The sequence below is a fragment of the Monodelphis domestica genome, chromosome 2 (genome assembly GCF_027887165.1).
Source record: "Monodelphis domestica isolate mMonDom1 chromosome 2, mMonDom1.pri, whole genome shotgun sequence".
Taxonomy (NCBI): domain Eukaryota; kingdom Metazoa; phylum Chordata; class Mammalia; order Didelphimorphia; family Didelphidae; genus Monodelphis; species Monodelphis domestica.
The window spans coordinates 126,798,133-126,820,176 of NC_077228.1; the positions used below are offsets into that span (position 1 = coordinate 126,798,133).

General features: G+C 34.2%; 1 long non-coding RNA gene across 3 annotated transcripts in view; it reads left to right on the forward strand.

Moving 5' to 3' along the window:
• Window positions 1–16,937, forward strand: part of LOC103092644 (uncharacterized) — a 73,477-nt gene extending 56,540 nt beyond the window's left edge. For all 3 annotated transcript variants that reach the window (XR_008916218.1, XR_461694.2, XR_008916219.1), the window contains one exon: window positions 16,648–16,937. This is a non-coding gene — a long non-coding RNA (uncharacterized LOC103092644). The remainder of the gene's footprint in view (window positions 1–16,647) is intronic.
• Window positions 16,938–22,044: the final 5,107 nt, after the last annotated feature.

Genomic DNA, 22,044 nt, shown 5'->3' on the forward strand with positions numbered 1-22,044 from the left:
ATGTATTCTACCTATAAGCTAACTAAATAAGATGGCACTATGCAGAATATTAAACATAACTTTGCTGTTATGTGAGATTTGAACATTCTTTGGTATTACCCTTCTTTAGGATTTGGGACATAAATGTGTTTTTTTTTCCCATTCCAAGAATAATTGTTGAGTTTTTCAAATTTGTTGTTATATTGAGTGTACACGATGACAGAATTATCCTTTAGGATTTTAAATAGTTTAGTTGAAACTCCATCACCTCCATTAGCTTTATTGTTTACAATGCTTCCTATGACCCACTTAACTTCATTCTCTAGAATGTCTGGCTCTACTACCATCATATTGGTTATTGGCAATGTTAAGATCTTTCTTGTATAGTTCTTCCATATATTCTTGACACTTCTTAATCTCTACTACTTCTGCTAAGTTCCTACCATTTCTTTTTTATCATGCACATTTTTGCATCAAACATTCCTTCAATATCTCTAATTTTCTGGAAGAGTTCTCTTGTCTTTCCCTCGTTATTGTTTTCTTCTATTTTTATTATTCATTTAAGAAAACCTGTCTCCTTGCAATTCTGCATTCAGTTGGGTATAGTTTTCCCTTTCTTCTTTCCTTTTTGATTTCCTTCTTTCTTCAGCTATTTGTAAAGGTTCATCAGACAGTCATTTTGCTTTCTTGCTCTTCTTATTCTTTGTAACTTTTTCTGCCCCCCATACAATATTATGAACCTCTGCCCATAGTTTTTCAGGCACTCTACCTACAAGACATAAACAATTAAGTCTATTTATCACTTTTCATATTGATAAGGCATGTGATTTAGATCATACTTATATGGTCTGGTGGTTTTTCCTACATTCTTCAATTTAATTCTTATTTTTTCAATAAGATGTTTATGTTCTGAGTAACAGCCACCTCCAGGACTTAAATGACTATATAGAGCTTCTACACTTTTGGCTGCAAAGTATATAATCAATTTGATTTCCATATTGACAATCAAAGTGATATCTATATGTTGAATGACCTTTAGGGTTGTTGAAAAAAATTGTTTGCTATGGCCATTAAGTTATCTTGATGAAAATTTTTAGTCTCTACTCTGACTCATTCTGTACCCCAAGGTCAAACTTGCATGTTATTTGAGTTATATTTTGATAGCATTCCATTCCCATAAAATGAATGTAATATTTTAGTGTTATTCCTAGAATATTTTGCATATCTTCATAAAATTGAACAACTTTGGCCTTTGGGGCATCAGTGGTTAGGATATAGATTTATTTTATTGTGATGTTGAATGTTTTGCTTTGGATTTGAACAGATATCATTGTCATTTTTGAGATTATACCTAGTCCTGTATTTCTCATTTTATTGACTATGAGGGCTACTTCATTTCTTCAAAGAGAATTCTTACCCACTCCAGAATATATAATGATCATTTAAATTAAATTCACCCATTCCCATCCATTAAATTCACTAAAACTTAACAGGTCAATATTTAATCTTTCCATCTCCTGTTTTACTATATCCAGTATGTCTTGGTTCATAGATTTTACATTCTAGATTGCTATGAAATACTGATCTTTACACTATCAGACTTTCCTTTCATCACCAAATACATCTAAAGCTGATCTTCCTTTCAAGTTTGATCCAGTCAATTCATTAGTTCTTGTGCTTCTTGTAGTTGTCCTTTGATTCCCAAGTAGCATGGACATCTTCTGACCTGAGAGGCTTATCTTCTGGTATCATTATTTTTAAATAATTTTAATACTGTCCAAATGGTTTTCTTGGCAATGATACTAGAGTGGTTTGCCATTTCCTTCTTCACTGGATCACATTTTTTAAAAACTCTCCACTGTGATCTGTCCATCTTGGGTAACTCCACATGGTAGGGTTACATTGAGGTAAGCAAGCCCTACTACATCAACAAGATCGTGATCCAGAGGTGGAACTTAACTCATACAGAATTTTATGAGACATCTTTTTCAAGTAGTTTTTCCCTCACTTTTGAGAAATAAGACATTAGAGTAAGAACATCTTCATCTATTCAGTACAATGAAAGCTTCAACTAAATTGGAATATACATCAAAGTGGAAGATTTGTCTTAAATTAAAATCTATACAAGGACCAAAGGAAGTTTTCAGAAGTCTATATTATTTTCATATGATATTTAAAAATGAATGACAGATATCTAGAGAAAAATAAATAGGGATAAAAAGGAATATGCCTTCTTTTCAGCAGCACATGGCACATATACAAAGATTGAATATATACTAGGGCATAAAAACATGGCAAAAATGTAGGAAAGCAGAAATAATAAGTACAATTTTCAGATCAAAATGTAATAAAAATCATAATCAATAATGGCTTGTGGAAAGGCAGATTTAAAATTAATTGAAAACCTAATGAATAATATATTCATATTATAATATATGAATATGAATAATAAATGAAATCTAATTCTTCAAAACTGATGGGTCAGAGAACAAATCAGAGAAACAATTACTGATTTCATTGAAGAGAATAACAATGAGGAAACAACTAATCAAAATCTATGGGATGTATCCAAAGCAGCACTCAAGAGAAAATTCATATCCCTGAGTGCATATATCAACAAATCAGAGAAGGAAGAGGTCAATAAATTGGGTAAGCAACTTAAAAAATAGAAAGAGAACAAATTAAAAATTTCCAAATAAACACTAAATTGGAAATCATAAAAGTCAAAGGAGAAATTTAAAAAATTGAAAGTAAAAGCTCTATTGTACTAATGAATAAGGTTAGGAGCTGTTAATTGAAAAAAAGAAATAAAATAGATAAAGGACTGGTTAATTTAATTTTAAACATTAAAGAAGAAAATCAAATTAACAGTATCAAAGATGAAAAGGGTGGCCTCACCTCTAATGTAGAGAAAATAAAGGCTATTATTAAGAACTATTTTGCCTAATTATATGGCAATAAATATGACAATCTAGGCGAAATGTGTAAATATCTATAAAAATAAATTGCCTAGATTAACAAAAGAGGAAATACAATACTTAAACAATACCATTTCAGAAAAATAAATTGAATAAGCCATCAAAGAACTACCCAAGAAAAAATTCCCAGGGCCAGATGGATTCACAAGTGAATTCTATCAAACATTTAAAGAACAACTAATCCCATTACTACACAAATTATTTGACAAAATAAGCAAAGGAGTTTTACCAAATTCCTTTTATGACACAAATATGGTACTGATTCCAAAGTCAGGCAGATCAAAAACAGAGAAAGAAAACTATAGACCAATCTCCTTAATGAACATAAATGAAAAATTCTTAAATAGAATACTAGCAAAAAGACTCCAGCAAGTTATTACAAGGATGATTCACTATGATCAGGTGGGATTTATACCAGGAATACAAGGATGGTTTCATATTAGAAAAACCATACATATAATTGACCATATCAACAGCCAAATCAATAAAAATCATATAATTATCTCAATATATACAGAAAAAAGACCTTTGACAAAATACAACACTCATTCCTATTGAAAACACTTGAAAGTAAAAGGATAGATGGGCATTTTCTAAAAATTATAAACAGTATGTATTTAAAACCATCATCAAGTATCATCTGGAATGGGGATAATTTAGAAGCCTTCCCAATAAGATCAGGAGTGAATCAAGGATATCCATTATCACCTCTATTATTTAATATTGTACCAGAAACACTAGTGGTAGCAATTAGAGAAGAAAAAGAAATTGAAGGTATTAAAATTGGCAATGCGGAGACTAACCTATCACTTTTTGCATATGATATGATGGTCTACTTAAAGAATACTAGAGAATCAACAAAAAGCTAGTGGAAATATTTAACAATTTTAGCAGTTTCAGGATACAAAATAAACCCACAGAAATCATCAGCATTTCTACATATTTCCAACACAACTCAGCAGCAAGAGTTAGGAAGAGAAAATCCATTTAAAATTACCCTAGACAATATAAAATACTTAGGAATCTATTTGCCAAGACAAACAGAGCAATTATATGAACATAACTACAAAACACTTTCCACACAATTAAAACTAGATCTAAATAACTGGAAAAAATTAATTGCTCATGAGTGTGATGAGCTAACATAATAAAAATGACAATCCTACCCAAATTAGTTTACTTATTCAGTGTGATACCTATACTACCAATAAACTTTTTTTTACTGAATTAGAAAAAAATTGTAACAAAGTTCATCTGGAAGAACAAAAGATCAAGAATACCAAGGGAAATAATTTTTAAAAATGTGAAGAATGGGGTCCTAGCAGTACCGAATATTAAACTGTACTATAAAGCAGTAATCATCAAAAAAAATATGGTATTGGCTTAGAGACAAAAGGGAGGATCAATGGAATATACTTGGAGTAAATGACCTCAGCAATATAGTGTATGAAAAACCCAAAGACCCCAGCTTTTGGGACAAGAACCCACTATTTGACAAAAACTGATGGGGAAAACTGGAAAAATAGCAGATTGGCCAATATGACAGCAAAGGAAAATAATAAATGTTGGAGGACAAAATTGGGAAACTAATGCATTGCTGGTGGGTTTGGGAATTGATCCAACCATTCTGGAAGGCAATTTTGAACTATGCCGAAAGGGCACTAAAAGACTGCCTACCCTTTGATCCAGCCATAGCACTACTAGTTTGGTACGCCAAAGATATAATAAGGAAAAAGACTTGTACAAGAATATTTATAGCTGTGCTCTTTGTGGTGGCAAAGATTTGGAAAAGGAGGGGATGCCTCCCCCAGATTGGGGAATTGCTGAACAAATTGTGGCATCTGATGGTGATGGAATACTATCGTGCTGAAAGGAATAATGAACTGGAGCAACTCCATGTGAACTGGAAAGACTTCCAGGAATTGATGCAAAGCAAACAGAGCAGAACTAGGAGAGCATTGTACATAGAGAATGATACACTGTGGCACAATCAAATGTAATGCACTTCTCCACTAGCAGCAATGCAATGATCCTAAACAATTCTGAGGGTCTTAGGAGAAAGAATGCTATCCACATCCAGAGAAAGAACTGTGGGAGCAGATGCACAGAAGGAAAGCATATGATTGATCACATGGTTCTATAGGTATATGATTGGGGATTTTGACTTTAAATGATCATTCTATTGCAAATATTAATAATATGGAAATAGATTTTGTTCAATGATACATGTAAAACTCAATGGAATTGCTCATTGGTGCCAGGAGGGGGGAAGGGAGGAGGGAAGGGAAAGACCATGAATCATGGAACCATGGAAAAATATTCTAAATTAATTAATTAAATGAAAAATGAAAAAAAAAATAAACTTTTTAAAAATGAATGGCAATATGGAGTAAAATATAGAGATTCAGTCGGGTTCAAGAGGATCTGGGTTCAATTATAGGTCTGTCACATCACAGCAGTGACCAAGGAGAAATGATTTAACCTTAGTTGCCAACAGCTCTGTAAGATTTTAGATTCCAGAAGAGAGGCCTGTCTTTCTAGATGGAGGAAGTCTGAATTCCCACCACACTTACATACCCACATTTAAATGAATTAAATCCTACATCTATTTAGCCAAGTCTTCAGAAAGTATTTATGAAATCCCTACCATATTCTAGGCATGATGCTAAGTGCTGGTGTTACAAAGAAAGGCAAAAATAAGCCAAAGTCTTAAAGAAATCCTATTATGATTGAGGAGACAACATGCCAATAACTGTGGATATATAAGATAGATAGCTATTAAATTTAAAGTAATGTCAGAGGAAAGACACTTCTTACAGAAGGTAGAGTTTTCAATAGTTAAATTTTAAAAAGCCAGTGTTGTATAATGGATTTTGAACTTTATAGATTGTAGGGATCAAGTGGTAGAGTTTAATCAGCTAGAAGTCCAGAAACATGAGTCCTACTTGGTCAGTGACAATATAATTGTCCCTTCAGGACATGCTGATTTCTCAGTTTCCTGTTCAATTTTTTTTCATTAATGTTATCCCAGGAAGGAGATGACAGGATGATTTTTATTAATTCAAGGCCATTTTTGATAGAAATTTATTTTTGACCTTCCAGTGGAGTCCTTAAAGAAAGATTGCAGAGGGGAAAGAGATTCTGGATTAGTCACCATTAACATTTCATCATGAAACCAATGTGTCTGCCATTACAGAATCCAAAGGCAATACTGAATATTTAGTCTCTCCAAAATAGATATAGCAGGGGATGATAGCAAGTCACAGCTATGAAACTTCTGGTTTTCATGATAATAAACTGTATTTAAGGAATAATTTCAACAGAATTAATAATTTAGTGTTTAACTTAAACAAGTCTAGGAAATCATGGTTATGGTTGATATACAGCATATTGATCAGAAACAGAACTATTCTAATTAGCTTTATGTCACCATATCAATATTTTAGAGTCTTAGAAAGAGTCCTACCAAAATTCTAACATGGATAATAGTTGTTAAAATTATCCTTAAACTTAGATGTAGGAGACTATTAGATCTTTCTGGCTGAGAAGATTTCATTGTTTAATTTATGTATTCTGGTGAACCAGCAACTGAATGATGATAAAATGGACCTAGGTTCTGTGTCTTTGCTTGACCCTAGGTTGCTGTTGGACCTTGACAAGTTGCTTCAGTTTTCCAACTTGGTTTCTTAATCTGGAAATATATATATATATATATATATATATATATCCACTTCTCACATCCTTGAGATGATAATAAGATAAATGAAATGTATATGGTGAAAGAAAGGCTCTGCTAATCAACCAATTGACAGGAATTTATTAAGCACTTATCATGTGCCAAGGACTGGGGATACCAACACACACACACAAAAAGAAATAGTCCCTACCTTCAAGAAGATTGCATTCTACTGAGGAAAGGAGTGGGAGAACAAGATATTAATAAGTATATTGGAAATATAAGTCTAGGGACTACATTTGTGATTTTCATTGTTATGAAGAATTTCCAGATAAGGAAATTCTTTCTACCAACGCAAGTCAGCACCTTCTTAAGTGAGTGCCCAGAGTCATGAGGGCACTATTTGTCCAAGGTGGGATTCAAACTCGGTTTGATCCCTTCTTTGCTTCAAGGCTGGCTCTGTAGTTGTTGTATAACAATGCTTTCTCATGTACAGAATATAAAAAAGAGAAATAAAAGCTAAGTTTGTGTGGGCAGGGCACTAGCAGCTGGTAGGATCAAGAAAAGTTTGATCTACAAAGCAGGGCTCCAGTACTTTTGAAAGCAATGAAGGACTGCAAGAAGCAGAGGAGAAAAGGGATGGCATTCAAGGCAAATGTGGTATATGCAAAGATTAACGAATCTATTTTTAAATACTGGTACTTACTTACTACTTACTTACTACCTGTTACTTACTACTTATATGGTCTTAGAAAAATTATTGCACCTCAAATTTTCCTTCTGCAAAGTGATGGGTTGAAACTATGCAACCTCTAAGATTCCTTGATTGATTGGAGTATACAAGTATAATGCTAAGTTTGAGACCCATCAAACTTGGGTGAGCTGGTCAAGTTCCTAGTATGTAGCTACCTTCATCCTTAAGTATTCTCAGGGAACCTGATGAGGTTTAGCTTTTAGTAATATATTTCACAAACTTCCACTAGTGTTCTTTCTTCCCTGATCATCAGCTGGTATAAATTAGCAAGCCAGACTTCATAGTTCTTAGAAACTGATGTTTAAAAAAAGAGGATAATGAGGGCAGTTGAATCAAGACATCACCTCAAACCAAAGACACACTCTCAAGTAAATGTGGTGCTCAGAAGAAAGTGAGCTCAAGTTTATGGGATACGTGACAAAGGTGGTACCCTAGCTTTGGAAATACTTTTGCCAGAAACCTTATCCCTCACTTTGTTTGACACTGATAACATTCGCTTTAAATATGGTGAAGCTTACCTATGGGTTGTGTAATGTTTGTATTAGATTCCCAATGTGAACACAGCCATCAGCTTGTTCCATGTATGTATCTAGGGAACTTATGGGAAATTTACATTTTTCTAAGCCTTTCAAAATTATGAGGTCTTTTTCTAGTCAAAGGAGAGTAGAAACAATACAGAGGCTCTTCTCCCTTCATCCTTAGGGGATTTCCTCTTAGCATATGACTAGAATTATTCTCCTCTCCATATTGGCCAGACTAGAATGTGCAGGTTCCAAACTAGCTTGCTCTTTTTCCATAATCCTTATGAGCCAAGTCCACTCAAACTATCCCAAAACACCTCCTGCAAAGTATCACCTCTTCTCATTCATTAGCTGAAAGCTTTCCACTCCTTCCCAATAATTTTAATTCAGTTTCCCAAACTTGATTTAATGTCCATGATTGAGTGATAGATTCAATAGAAATGTCTTACATAGGCTTTATTCACAATTACTCCATAACCTGATTGATTGATTCAATCCAATATCTAAGATCAACCCTTTCTTGATTTCTATCATCAACCACAAGTGTTTTTATTTCCTTATCTTGAGTGTATTTAATATGTATGAATAAAATATATTCTTATATTATAGTAATGTTGTATATATGTTGTTTCCCTCAATAGAAATATTCTTAGCCCAGGAGCTGATATATAAAAGTCACCTAATATAGGCTTGTTGATTTAATGTTTGAGGTATAGAAGAAAATTTGGAAAGAATCCTAAAGACTGATACAAAACAGTATCAAGAGAATTAGAAACATAAGTATACTGACCAAAACTATTTGTGTATGTGTGTGTGTGTATACATACATACATACAGGTATCCCTTCCACATCATTGGGGCTGAGGTTAGGGGCACAATAACCCTTTGATTTGGAAAATCCACACAATTTTTTGTCCCTCTTTTCATACCAGAGAAGAAATCTGATTTTTTTTCTTTTTTCTTTTATGGGGTATTTACAGTAGCGCCTTATTATAAAATTTGGGCTAAATATTTGGTCATAGGCTATATGTAGGCCAATGTTAAATAAAAATTCTGTATCAAAGAGATATTTAAAATATGAAAAAATGTGAAAAAGTTAAATGAAATAAATTTGAAAATAATATTAAACATACTGCCTATATAAAAAGACATTTAAAAAAACAATATAACAGAACTTGCATTCTATACATTTATGTGTTACTTAAAATTTTAAGCTATCTCTACATTTATAGCTTTATGTGTCACCTGCTGACTTTCTCATTCTTTTCATAAACTTAATTTTAAGATTAAAAAAGGAATTGTGCACATAGTATTAAAAATAAAATGTGTTGCTATTATAAAATTCTAAACATGTATTTTATGCATTTGAGTTTCTAAACTTTTTTTGTAACATCTGCTGGCCTTCATGTATCATCGTCAACTTTCACAAAACTCAAAAAGTTCCAGTTTAATTTTTGCTGCCAACCCATGATATATCTAAACTGTGATGGAGAAAGTCATGATGTGGATGTGATACCTAGATAGACAGATACATAGATATATACATACATAAATATGTAGCTCCATGGATATATGTGTAGATAGATACATAGACACATAGATGGATACATAAATAAAAAAGAAGGAAGGAAAAAAGAAGAATGATTTGATCTTCCTATCCTTGGTTTATAGAATAAAGATATAACTTCACAAAGAAGAAAGAAGAGTCAAAAATTCAAGCTGAATTTCAGAATTCTACTACTGATATTTTACTTCAACTACCAAGTCTCTGCATATCTATTTGAAAAATGACTCTCACCTCTATAATTTCAGTCTTCATGTCTCTTCTAAGGTCCAGACTGGCATTTCTAACTGGCTATAAGATATCTTGATCTTCATATCCGACTGGCATTTCAAATTTAACATACTAAACCAAGCATGTTATCTTTCCTTTAAGCATGATATTCCTTCTGATTTCCTAAGTCTTTGGTACCACCATTTGTGCAGGCTCCCATATCTAAGACCTGCTGACTTTGAATCTTCTATTTCCCTACCTTAGAGCAGTTTGTATGAGAGAATCAGTCTATGTTTTAGTGCTGGAGACTGAAGTTCCAATGTTACCCTGGGACTTCATGTGAATGAATATGTGTGCAAAGAGGTGGAGGAGTGTAGAATATCGTATTCTATGCCCTAGTGTTCCTCCTAAGCAATGATCATACTTCTGGGGAATCCAGATGCACAGCCCAGGCAAGTTTTATAATATACAGCATATCTGGGTAGCAAGTCTCTGAGTTCCTTTTAATTTTTGCCTAGGAAGAGAATATGTTGAAAAGAACCTCAAATGGAGCCAAGTCATGGTGCATGTGTGATAATGTAGAATTAGTCCACTTACTTCAGACCTTTTTTCATTCTATCCCCTATGCCAGCAATACTCCCCCTTCCCCTCTCCATCTATTAAATTCCTATGCTTCCTTTAAAGTACAATTTAAATGTCATCTCCTCTGTGCAATCTTTTCTTATTCCCTTATTGATACTGACCTTTCCCTAAGAATCCCACAAAAGTAACCCTCAATAGAGAGTTAGCAATTCTATATTGCATCTATCATGTAGAATTATATAATGCTGGCATCTAGCTTTGTGGCTTATACCCTTTCCAGAATATAAACTCCATGAGGTCGAAGATTGTGTGTTATTTAAATTGTCTCCTTCAACACAGTGTTCTGAATATAGTAGATGCTTAATAAATGTTTGTTAAATCAGTAAGTGTCTAATTGAATATATGAATGAGTGAGCAAATTAATTGAATAATTTTAATATAGTTTTGGGAAAGTCATTCAGTCTCTGGGCTCGAGTTTTTAAAATACAGAGCTATTAACTTAGACTTCTATAAAATTCTTTAAGTTCAACCAGGCTAGTAAAATAGGGCATTTTATATATATATATATATATATGTATATATATATATACATATATATATATACATATATATATATATACATGCATGCATGGTACATTCTAATATAATATAAACTCTATTATGCTATCAAAATTCTATTCTAATATAAAAGGTTATATATATTTTCCAAGAAACCACAGTTGTGTAAATATAAATAGGAATGAACTTTTTTTCAACTATCAGGTATCCCAAAAGTCTTAGTGTCATTTTAAGTTATTACAGTTCCTAAAGGTATCTGCACTGCAGGTGATCCAAAGAATGATGGAGACATGTATGATGGGATCAAATAGGCTGCAGCATGTTTCCAATGATAAACTTCACTTGGAATGTAGCCTACAAGAATAGAAAAATGTTGATTTGGAGAAGAAGGTGGCTCTGTGGAGTAGTGACAGTGAAGTATAACAGAAAGATAGCTCCAAAGTTCCAATGGTACCTATAAAATGTTTATAAAACCACTCTAGAGGATGGCCTCAAGACCACTCTGTGAATAATCTGTGGAGAGTCTATGAGAGGATATATACAAGAATTGCACAGAATGAGAGGGCATAGATGGGCTGTGATCTGCACCAATGGAGGGAATAACCACACTAATGAGATCACACACTCACTGGAATATATTAAAAGCATGAGAAATATAAGGGGGAAAGGTATTCTTGTGGTGGAATGAAGTCTTTTTTTTTTGCATACAATAGTGATTGAAGTAACCACTGCTCAAGGGCTAAGTAGAAAAAAAATCATTTCTACATTTTAATACTTGGTGCCTTTTTGAATACCTTATCAGCACATAGGAAGAAAAGTAACCCCAGAAGCTCATACACACATGGCTAGCAGACAGCCATTTTACATTTAATTAGGCAAAGAAACACCAGCTGAATGGGTTAAAAATTGCCACTATTTCACAGTAAGTGATTTTCTTAACCCCCAAGGGTTCAAATTACACTGGCAGGAAAAGCAATTATGCAATTAATAGGGGAAAAATCCCTAGGGCTCTTTCATTTGCAGCAAGGTACAGGCTTGGCTGTGGCCTGCAGGGGACAGCTGAGCATGGAAGCTTGTGTTCCTTTCTTCTCTCTCTCTCTCTCTCTCTCTCTCTCTCTCTCTCTCTCTCTCTCTCTCTCTCTCTCTCTCTCTCTCTCTCTCTCTCTCTCTCTCTCTCTCTCCCCACACCCAAAATAAAAACCAAAGATATTTTGGGGACTAGGAAAGCAAAACAGCTCAGATAATGTCCCCGACAGTATATTCATTACAGGCTCATCAGAGTGGATGCCTGCAATAGGAAGATTAAATACCCATTTACCAGCATCAGAGGAGAGTTTGGTTTTATAATGTATTGTCCCCTATTCCCCGAGAGGCTGCTTTGTTTGATAAAATGCTGAGTGTGGTGTAAAAATATCCCTCTCCCTGTAATTTTCACTCCTCTCCATTTAAAGCTATTCTTGCTGCAAACGAGAATTGAAAGCTGCTAAAATTAAGTGGTGTCAGTTCTCAATGACACTTTAATGATAGAGCGCTCAGCAAATGAGATGAGAATGAATTCCAGCATCTCTGCTAAAGATAGTAACCAGCACTAAGCAGTATAATGCTCCAACTGGGCTACACTTCACCTGCTTCATTCATATTTAGGAGAACCGAGATAGGGAAACTATAATTAAAATGGTCATAAAAAGTAAAACGAAAATCACCAATGGAGATTGGTTTGAAACAATCAGAGTTAGGCAAGTGACAGTACCAAGTTTTTTGCTTATAAGAAATTATCTCTGGCTGGCCACCAGTCATACATGTAAGGTGAGCAAAGAAAATGTGACTTTAAGTGCATGTTGTCAAATCCACCTGGGAACGGGAAGATTAAGGAATCTTTTTGTCAGAGAGGATTGCATGCTGGAATAGGTTTTTATCGTGGAGAAGCTGTAAATCTACATTCAAGTTAGCTTTCCATATTCTCCAACACTGTCTACTGACTGTAGCCAATGGCTGAACCAATGTTAGGCCACCTTAGCACTAGTAAAGAGGGAAAATGACTCAGTTTCACTTTTGGTAAGAAAAGAATCCTTGGGCTTCTCTGATAACCCAGCCTCAGACAGGAAGCTCTGATCTCAGAAATATGGATAGCCTATCCATTTGAAGAAGTTTGCACTGTATGCAGAAACATGAGGAACATAAACTTAAAGGCATAATGTCTTACTTTACTGGCAGGAATAAGAGGAATATCCTCAGTTCCATCATTGATTTACACTGTCTCTGCAGAATACTTATAATTCAATCAACATTCAAGCAGTATCGTCACCATAATCAATAGCTATATACTGTCATGGACAGACTTGAAATGACCAAGATTTGAGTTGAAATCCTATCTCAGAAATTCATTTGCTGTGTGACCCTGGCCAAGTCATTTAAACTCTTAGTTTATTCATCTGTAAAATAGATATAATAATGGTCTACCACAGAGGGTTACTGTGAGGATCAAATGAGATAATGTATGTAAAGTGTTTTGCAAACTTTAGAGTACTAAATAATACCTACCTATTATCATTGCTTGGAGAAGAAAATGATGAACCCTTCCATTATCTTTGCTAAGAAAACCAGATGGACGGTGTGGTCCATGGAGTCCTGAAGAATTGGACCTGACTTAGTGACAACAACAATTACAACAATTATTTCTATGTTTGATATTTAAAAGACCCCAAAACAAGGTCATTGCCTTTGAGAAGCATGTTAAAGTGGAAAGAATTTTGTATTTGGATTCTGGGAATATGTATTCTTATCCTAGGTCTGATACTTACCACCTATGTGACTTTATTCAAGTAGCAGTTTCTCTAAGCCTTCATTTTCTGAAACAGGTTGGGCAGGATGATTTCTGAAGCCCTTTTTAGGTCTAAATCTATAATTTTATGAACCTTTAAGTAGCTTCAAAACTACTAGGGAGCAAAAATTACATAATTACAAAAAATGACTAGAGAACAATTTCAATAAATGAACAAGCATATAGCATTATGTATATAGACTATAGAATTGTAAATGGTATTCAAAATAAGGAAAAGTCATGATGGGATGGTGGTCAGTTCAAATCCTGACATAGAGAACTCCATGGGCTACCACAATAAAATATTATCATTGTTATTCAGTTGTGTCCAACTCTACAACACCCCATTTGGGCTTTTCTTGGCTAGGATGCTGGAATGCTTTGCCATTTCCTTCTCCAGCTCATTTTACAGATGAGGAAATGAGGCAAAAAGAGTTAAGTGACTTCTACAGAGTCACACAGCTAAAAAGTTTCTGAGGTCTGATTTGAACTTAGAAAGATGAGTCTTCCTGATCTCATATTTATCACTCTATCTTTTATGCCACCTAGCTGTCCCATTAAAACTTTGGGCAACAGGTAAGGATTGGGATAAGGAATAAAGATAAGTATTGGAAAGCTATCATTTCACTGAAAGAGATAATTGCCTGGTAATGAAATTCTATCAATAGAGATTGGCATCTTCTCTGAAACTAATAGTCATAGAGAGTTGCCAAGAGCCCCAGTTGGTTAATTGATTTGCAAAGACATGCAGCCAGTGTATGTCAGAGGTTAGATGTGAACTCAGTTCTCCAAAGAAATGAAGATAGTCCTCTATTCCTTATAGCACACTAACTTTGTTATTAATTTATGTACAAAGTCTTGCAAAAAATAATAAGGGGGAAATTCATTTTTACCAAGCAAATTTGATAGATAGATAGATAGATAGATAGATAGATAGATAGATAGATATAGATATATTGTACCTTTGGCTAAAACAAACCTATTATAAACTCTTTAGTAAACAGTATTTTTGCAAAGAAAATAACCATGGCTTAATTTATCAAATTTGTGTATCTGAAGTTTACTCAAGTAAGGGGCAAAAGAGCTATACTGGTATGGCACATATCCCAGGAAAAGACTCACTGCATGTTTTTCTGTCTCCTACCAATATTTTGGTACTTTTTCAAGTATTATTAGTTCTTCAGAAAAACTCTCCATGGGATTGGAGGCAGAGACAATGAATGCCTAAATAACCATTTAAGAAAATTAAGTATGTATTCTTATTTTACCACAGAAAACCTCAATATAAAGCATGAATTGTGTAAAGACACATTCTGTCAGCTCATGAGTCAGATAGGAGGTAAAAAGTGACTATTTGCCCTTGGAGACCCTGCGTATCAAATCAAGGAATTCTCATAGCAGTTCCCTGAGGGGCACCTTTAGCCATAACTTAAGTGGAATTGTGAAGCAGGTTTACAAAGACAAGTTAAAAAGTATAATGAATAACTTCACGGCAATTGAGTTGAGCAGTCTAGCCCCCCCCCCCACACCCTGCAATTTATTCAAAGCTCGAAGTTCTTTAAAAGATCAAAAAATGGGGGAAACACATGGGAGATAGAGATTTGAGATAGAGGAAGGAAGAAAACTTTTTTTTGGCAAATGGAGAATGAGAAAATGTTTCACAGAGGAGAAAAGGAAGAGAAAGGACAGTTATACAATTAGAGCTCACAAATGGATCGAAAGTTCTTCCCTGAACAAGAGAGAGTTAAATCTGAGAATAAAGAATCTGCTTGTCATACCAAAAATGAGAATTGCAGGAGTATCTGGTAAGGGACAGAGATAAAAAGGGAAGAATAGTACTAGGTCAAAGAGATTTGGTGAAACGAAACTTATGACTGGATTGTGGTTCTTGATGCTATATCCAAAAGAAACAGAATAAATTAAAAGTAGATTATTAAAACATCAATATATATTAATAACATATACCCAATTAAGGAAATATAAGAGGGCAAAGAAGAAGCATGGTACAGAATATGTGGCTGAAAGTGGGGAAACCAGAAATGATTTTGTCATGTTAGTATGTTATAGATCACTTGAGAAGAAAAGGAAAATAGATGAAGAATTTGAGAAAGAGTTCACTTGATAAAGTGATAATGTGGGGCTTGACATGCAGAATTCTACCAGAGCTCTCTCTGTCTCTCCCTTTGCCTCTGTCTCTGTCTCTTGGTGTCTCTGACTTCTTCTCTCTTTTTCTCTGCCAAAAGAGCTGAGCCATTAATTATTTCCTGACTTGTCTTAGTGAAAATGTTATCCTTCAAATGATGGAGGAATTAACAAGAGGGAACTTTATTAGGGTTTTGAATTTCACTAATAGGGAGAAACTAGTTTCTGAGGTAGGAAGGATGGAAATCTTTGAAGAAAATAACCATACCATCTTAAAGGTCTGTTTTAGAGAATGAAATAAAATCTAGGTCAAATTTCATGTGCCCATATTTTGAAAAAAAAAGATTTCATGTACCCAGAATTTTGAAAGAAAAAACATATTTCAAGGGATTCGGAGAATAGTTAGATTGTATTTCATGGAATAAAATGGTTCAGGGCAAAGTAGCCCAAGAGGGATGGGAAATGGCCAAGAATGAAATTCTGAAGACAAAAGAGGAAACATTCCCATAAGGAGGAAAAGTGGGATTTTTTTTTCTCTGAAGAGATCAATATGGATATATAGGGAATTCAACAACCATCTTAGATGTTTAAAGAACCATAAAAGAAATGGAAGTGAGGTCAGGTAAAGTAAAATGAATATAAAGGTGTAGCATAGTCCTATGTGTGAAGAATGCTAAAGCTCAGAATGAGCTGAAGCTAGGAAAAAATCTAAAGACAACATAAAGGGTCTTTTAGCTATGTTGGATGAAAAAGAGAATCAAAGAAGGCATAGATTCTTTACTTGAAGTAAATGGTATGATGATAATTGACTTGGAACAGAAGGAAGAGCTGTCTAATTCTTTTTTCTGTTTTTCTTTCAAAGTATGACCTTCACCCTGGAAATAATAGACCAAAAATGATTTATAGGAAAATGATATCCAAGACAAGAAAGGAGATAACAAGAAAGTCCCTATCTGCCCTTAATGAATCCAAGTCACCTGGCCCAGATGAATGACTTCCTTGAATCCTGAAAAAAACTGACAGATGGGATTGCTGAGCCAGTATCAATGATATATGAAAGACCAGTGAAAATGGGAGAGGTGACACAAGACTGGAAAGAGGACAAATGTCTGAATTTCCAAAAACGGAGAAAATTAAATCTTCAAAATATAGTCTGAATTGTTTGACTTAATAATTCCTCAAAAACAATGTAGAATGGATCATTAATGATATGTTTGTCAAACATCAAGAAAGGGAAGCAGTGATTACCAAGAGCCAATATGTCTTCATCAAAGACCAGGAATGCCAATTAATATAATTTCTCTTTTTTGACAGTTTCCTACAAACTTAGATACCTTATAACCATGAGGTTCCCCGAGGGTTTCTCCTTGGCTCTCTTCTCTTCCTCTATATCATTTTGTGTGATGATCTTATCAGCTCTCATGGATTCAAATGTCAATTCTATGCAATTGATTCTCTGATATATCTATCTATTTCTTAAATCTCTTTGCCTCCAGTCTCCCATCCTAACTGCCTAATGGTCATCTCAAACTGGAAGTTCAAACACAAACTCAACAAATCCAAAACGGAACTTATTATCTTTCCCCAACTCTTTGTTCAAAGACTTCCTATTAATGTTGAGGACACCACCATTTTCCAAGTTATTCAGGCTTACAACCTACATATCATCTTTGATTCTCAACTCAAACTCACCTGACACATCCAATTACTAAATCCAATTGTTTCTACTATCACAAAATTTCTAGTATATGTCCTTTTCTTTCCTTTGACACTACCTTTTGACACTTTCCTTTGACAACTACCACTCTGATTCAGACCCTCATCACCTCATACCTGGACTATTGTAGGTACAGGAATACTTGTACATGGTGTATATGCCTCAAGTCTCTCCTCCCTCCAGTCTATCATTCATTGAGTTGTCAAAATCATCTTCCTAAAGCACATGTAGAGTAGGTAACCCCCATTAAACTTATTTTGGGTTTGCTTTAAAGAAGCAATACCATATGGTAAATGAAGAAATTGGACTACATGAATTCTAAGTTCCTTTCCAGGTTTAACCTCTGACTTTAAATATTTCTTGAAACAAATGAACTCCTACATGAGATTTAGAAATCTTTTAAAATATGTGGACTATCTCTTTGTAAAAATATTTATTATCATGGGCTTTCACTGAGTGGCTGATTATATAAAATTTTACAGCACCCTGTCCTACGCACTATACTCCCCCTATAGAAGAAAGCAAGTTATAAAATTGTTCCAATTTCATCTTATCTCTTTTAGGTTGCTATTTAATGAGCACAAGAAAAAATCCAAACACTGTCATTAGATTAACTTCCCTGACCACTACAACCCACAGTGATCTGTTCTCCTATGAACCATAACAATTATTATCTGTACCATTCATTTGGCACCTAATTATACATTGCCTTTTGCCATCTCATGTATTTCTGTCTTTTGAGGCTATTTGACACTCATTTAATTACTCCCTTGTATTTTTTCTTGTCTCCCCAACCAGACAAACTCCTTGAGGGCTGAGACTGGTCTCAATATGCAAAGTAGACCCTTGTTCAGATTCTGAACTAGGCTACCTTTAAGGTATCTTCCACCTTTAATTCTTATCATCTTATGATAAAAATTGGTTGAAGGAATGAATGATATAGTTGGCTTTTTAATCAACAGACTAATAATATGATCTAAAGTTCTTGAAACATTTATCTAGAGACTGCTTCAAGCTGATGAATGGGATCATGATATTCACATTCAGAAAGACATGCAAAATACTGTGAAGCACTTTCTAGAGTCAGTGCAGTGTTGTGGACTGATAATTACATGCAGAAGATGCCAGATGATGGGTGGAAAGAACACTTTAAGACAGAGGTTGGCAACCTTTCAAAAGCAGCATGTGCCAAGGTTCTGACCCCTTTTCTTCTTCTGGTGTGTGAAGAGAAAGATGGCAGTGACTTGGTGCCCACTCTCATGAATAAGGGTAGAAAGGAAGATTTAACCACACACAGATTGATGACTTTCTCAAGAGGTGGTTATTCTCGTGCTGACCCTCTCAGTAGGTGGTGGGGTCAGGGGTCAGGGAGGAATGGGATTAAGTAAGTGGGAGCCCATGAAACTGAAAATCTCCCTGTGTGTCATCTTTGATATAGGCAAAAGAGCTATAGAAGGAAAAAAGTTAGACGACAATGTAGAGATCATCTAATAAAATACCTTTGGTTTTAATAGATTAAGAAACTGAAAACTGTAGATATTACGTGATTTGATCAAGGTTACACAACTTAGTTGTAGTAGCAGGACTAGAACTCAGTTGTCAAAGCCTTTTAAGGCTATGGATTGCTGGAAGGGATTGGGTGTAGAATTGGAATCATACAATTTCTTTTTTCCATTTGAATTGGTTTATTTAGTCAATTTAGAACATTATTCCTTGGTTAAAATAATCACACTATTTCCCTCCCTCCCCTCCACCCACCCTTTCCACAGCCCAGGCACAATTTCATTGTGTATTACTTGTGTCCTTGATCAGAATCTATTTCCATGTTGTTGATGTTTGCACTAGGATGTTCATTTAGTATATATACCCAACCATATCCTTTTGATTCATGTATTCAAGCAGTTGTTTTTCTTTGGTGTTTTTACTCCCACAGTGTTTCCTCTGAATGTGGATAGTGGTTTTTCTCATAGATTCCTCTTAGTTGTTCAGGATCACTCCATTGCCACTAATGGAGAAGTCCATTACATTCGATTGTACCACAGTCTGTGTACAATGTTTTCCTGGTTCTGCTCCTCTCACTCCGCATCAATTCCTGGGGGTTGTTCCAGTCCCCATGGAATTCCTCCACTTTATTATTCCTTTGAGCACAATAGTGGAATCATACAATTTCAAAGGTGATCTAATCCATTTCTAAGAATTTCCTCTTCCCTATCTCCAATGAATAGGTGTCCAGACTTTGGTAACATGGAGATGGCTTTAATAGTAAGAAAGTTTTCTCAACTATAAATATCTATTGTAGTTTTCTCATACTTTGGGTCTAATCCCCTCCTTTTTAAAAATTAATTACTTTAGAATATTTTCCCATGGTTACATTATTCATGTTCTTTCCCTCCCCTCTTCTCTCTGCCCACTCCCTGAGCTGATGAGCAATTCCACTGGTTTATATGTATATCATTGTTCAAAACCTATTAAGTCACTATTTAAAGTCAACATCCCTAATCATATACCCATCAAAACATGTGATCAATAATATATTTTCCTTCTGCATTTCTACTCCCACAGTTCTTTCTCTAGATAACATTCTTTCCCATAAGTCCCTCAGAATTATCCTGGATCGCTGCATTGCTGCTAGTATAAAATTTATTTTGTTTGATTGTGCCACAGTGTATTCATCTCTGTGTACAATGTACTTCTGGTTGTGCTCCTTTTGCTATGCATCAATTCCTGGAGGTCTTTCCAGTTCACATAGAAATCCTCCAGTTCATCATTCCTTTCAGTGCAATAATATTCTATCACCATTTGTTCAGCCATCCTCCAATCGATGGATGCCCCCTCATTTTCCAATTTTGGGCCACTACAAAGAATGCAGCTAAAATATTTTTGTATAAGTATTTTTCCCTTTTATCTCTTTGGGGTATAATTCAGCAGTGGTATAGCTGGATCAAAGGGCAGACAGTCTTTTAAAGCCCTTTAAGCATAGTTCCACATTGCCCTCTAGAATGGTTGGATCATTGCCTACATGGGCAACCTCATCATTACCCTTTACTCCACATTCCCCAACAGGTACCAAATCTTTTTTCTACATAATACCTCATATCTATCTCTTTCTTTCTCCTCATATCATATCATCTCATATCATATCTCCTCATATCCTCATATAATGCTAGCTTATCATTCACCACCTTAAACTCTCATTGTATCTTTCCTATATTAATGAAATAACTCCTAAACATCTCCTTGGCTGATGCTTCTCCTCATTCTCCTCAGTATTCCACATAACTGCGAAAGGGATTTTCATAAGGCACAGTTCTGGCTATGTCGTTCACCTACTCAATAAAGACCAGGTGTTTTCTATTGCTTCTAAAATAAAACAAAACTCCTCTGACACTTAAAACCCTTTGCAAGCTGCTTTGACCCTCATTTCCAGCTTTACTATACATTTTTTATTTAATATATAATTTAATTATAATATAATAATACATAACATTATATTAAATAATGAATTCTAAGAGTCTGAGGTAGGAAGAGTTCATTCTAGGAATGGGGAGTGACTGTGTGGGTAGCAAGTATAGTATCAAGAAAGCCAATTTGGCTGGTTCTTAGATGATGTAAAGAAAATATAATAATATAATTTACATTATATTGTAATATAATAACACAAAACATATCATTCATATAAAATAATTATATTATTGTCAAAACATGTAATTAAGATATATAATACATAATATAGAATTATATATAGTATATTAAATTACATATCATATAATAAAATATATAATTATATATAACAGACTACATTATATCAAATTTTATACATAGTATATTATATTAAGAACATATTCTATACATTATTTTTATAATACAATAAAATATAATTTATATATTATTACATTTTCTTCACATCATTGAAGGATCAGACTGGTTTTCTTACTGCTTCTCACACATATTTCCATTTTCCATTGGAATTTCTTTACATTGACCATCCCTCATACCCAGAATGCACTTTTCCCCCCTCTGTCTCTTAGAATTCCTTATGTTATTCAAAACTCAACTCAGTAGTATTTTCTATATGTATCTTTACAAATTGTCAGCCCTTTTCTCTACCTCACCATTATCTTGTATTAATTTTACATTCATATACATGTATATTTGGATATATGTATATATGATATTAATAGATATATATAAGAACACATAAATATGTATATGTAGATATTATACATGTGCATTTTACCTTTTCCAATCTAAGTTCATTGAGGTTCATTTTTGTATTTGTAACTGCAATGCCAAGATGAGTGCTTGGCACATAGTAAGTGTTTAATAAATGTTTGCTGGTTGATTGATTGATTGATTGACAATCTAATGATTATACTACTATAACTCATTTGTTCTCTCCGCCTTGTGTTAAACTTTGTCATAGAACAGGTAACTTGCATAGTTACCTTTTAATTTTAAAGGTATATTCACAATTAGTTACTACTTATATATGAATATAGAAACTTCTCAATAGAATAAAGATTCTCTTGGAATCCCCTGTAA